The sequence below is a fragment of the Halictus rubicundus genome, unplaced genomic scaffold, assembly GCF_050948215.1.
Source record: "Halictus rubicundus isolate RS-2024b unplaced genomic scaffold, iyHalRubi1_principal scaffold1270, whole genome shotgun sequence".
Classification (NCBI taxonomy): Eukaryota; Metazoa; Arthropoda; class Insecta; order Hymenoptera; family Halictidae; genus Halictus; species Halictus rubicundus.
Genome location: NW_027489811.1, coordinates 20,001 through 22,392, shown reverse-complemented (window position 1 = coordinate 22,392; position 2,392 = coordinate 20,001). Strand labels below are relative to the sequence as shown.

Here is a 2,392-nt window from a genome sequence, read left to right as displayed (position 1 = left end):
ACAAAACGTCGCCGCATGCGTGTTCGTTGACGAACACGTATATTCGAGAGGACCGGCTGCGTAGCTCGCGTAAAGCTGTGTGCGATTCTGACACTCTACTCTCTGTGTGGCGATAATACAGTGCACAAGAGCTTGGGACGAACGATCGCGCACGGCCAGAGCCGGCTGTGAAGTCCGCTAGTATCGAATAATCTTTCTCCGTGCACAATTGGAAATGTGTTTCGAGAGGACCGGCTGCGTAGCTCGCGTAAAGCTGTGTGCGATTCTGACACTCTACTCTCTGTGTGGCGATAATACAGTGCACAAGAGCTTGGGACGAACGATCGCGCACGGCCAGAGCCGGCTGTGAAGTCCGCTAGTATCGAATAATCGTTCTCCGTGCACAATTGGAAATGTGTTTCGAGAGGACCGGCTGCGTAGCTCGCGTAAAGCTGTGTGCGATTCTGACACTCTACTCTCTGTGTGGCGATAATACAGTGCACAAGAGCTTGGGACGAACGATCGCGCACGGCCAGAGCCGGCTGTGAAGTCCGTTAGTTATCGAGTTCATTCTCCAATAAGAGAGAGGAGGAGGAGAAGTGTCGGGATCCAGTATCGGGTTGTCTATGATCCCCGTCGTTTTCTGAATTCTCCTCCTGTGTTTTCCACTTTAAAGGTTTTTCAATGTATTTTCCGCCCGGCCGTCGGATACGTGTGCGCATTGCAATCGCGTACTCGCGACGGTTTCCGTTTCTACGGACGATCGTGTGTCGTCCTTAAAAACGACGCCTGAATCTCCTTCGCGCGCTGGTTGGAGCTTTCAGGTATCGGCGTTCTTATGAACCGCAGAACAAGAGACATAATTATATATTGATTATAAATCAAATTATACGATTACCCTGAACGGTGGATCACTTGGCTCGTGGGTCGATGAAGAACGCAGCTAATTGCGCGTCAACGTGTGAACTGCAGGACACATGAACATCGACATTTCGAACGCACATTGCGGTCCACGGATACAATTCCTGGACCACGCCTGGCTGAGGGTCGTTTACGTAACCAAATACTGCTTGCGTTGCTCTTGTAAGTCCCCGCCGTCGCTTACCTCTCCATGTCGAATTTTGTGGAGGGCGCAAAGAGCGTTTCTGAGTCGGGTTGCAAAGATGCTACGTACGAGCGAACGATGGACGTTTCGTCGGCGTTTGACGCGGTTCTGTGAAAATTGCAAATTTTACATTGCGTCTAACGGTCTTCGTGAGAAGAAGGAAATAGGAATGGGTATCACATTCGGACTTGCGTGAGTGTTTTGCGGCGTCGTGAGTCGTATTTTCAATACGACCGCCCGTGAACACCGCTCCGACGATCGAAATCTCTCTCTCCTCTCTCTCTGGAACGATTCGCATTGCGGAAGAAGCGTTTCACTCTCGAACATTTTACGCGCTCCCGACGTCGTCTGAAATGATGCGTATACGAAAGGTATAAGAGTCTCAAGAGACTACAGTGAATGGACACAAATAAAGAAAGAGATACCGGACACCCGTGTAAAATCTGTGTGCGCAACTGTGGCGTGCAACGTAAGCCCCAGGGAGATGATATATAAAATAAAATACGTCTGTGCGTGGATGTGTCTCTCTACACATAATTGCGGCGGAGGGTCGTCGTTGCCAGCGACTTCGACAAACATATTCTTAGAGTTCGCGAGACAGTGGTCTCTCGTTCTACGAACGCTTTGATGACTGATGGACATAGCAACATTTGGCATTGTGCGGGATGCGCACGCGTACTTGTATCGGGTCGAATAATTTCCCCGTCGTCGCGTGTCCTCGCTAATCCGTTGCGGATTCCATCGCCACGTTCGTTGAATTGAATGACGACCGAGATCTCGTGTCTCTTTGGTTTGATCGATGATATCGCGTCGTGCAGCGTTTCTGTACCCCCGTGTGTCTAGTGTAGTAGAGAAACCCCACCGGGTGTTGAAAATATATATACTCCTCTATGGAGTGGCTTTCGAACATCGTTGTCACCACAACGTGTTGTCACGCAGAGCACGAGAAGGTGAAGGTGAAAACAAACCTTTGTCGGTCGCCCCATGTCTTTTTTTCTTCATTGTCGATCGCGAGACCGCGCGATCTGTCGGTCGTCCAGTCCCCGGAAGTTCTTTTCGACGGACGTTAAAGTTAACCGGCCGATCGTCTAGCGAGAGTTTCCGATCGACGAACAAAATGAAGAAATCTCTATATATACATTATATAGAGAAAAGACACTTTGGTGTGGCGCATAAGATATATGGTTTTGTTTTTTTTTTTTTTTTTTTTTTGTGCTCCTCTGTACGTTCTCGCGTACTTTTAATGCTTTCGGTGAAATATACGAAACATTTTTTTTTCACGTTTGACGACCTCAGAGTAGGCGAGAT

The 2,392-nt window shown here is 48.8% G+C and overlaps 2 non-coding genes across 2 annotated transcripts in view; both read left to right on the top strand.

Moving 5' to 3' along the window:
* Positions 1-874: 874 nt before the first annotated feature.
* Positions 875-1,029, top strand: LOC143365063 (5.8S ribosomal RNA). Its single transcript, XR_013084451.1, has one exon. It is a non-coding gene; the product is annotated as a 5.8S ribosomal RNA (ribosomal RNA).
* Positions 1,030-2,371: 1,342 nt separating this feature from the next.
* Positions 2,372-2,392, top strand: part of LOC143365064 (large subunit ribosomal RNA) — a 3,985-nt gene continuing 3,964 nt past the window's right edge. The window contains exon 1 of the ribosomal RNA XR_013084452.1: positions 2,372-2,392. This exon is cut by the window's right edge and continues 3,964 nt beyond it. This is a non-coding gene — a ribosomal RNA (large subunit ribosomal RNA).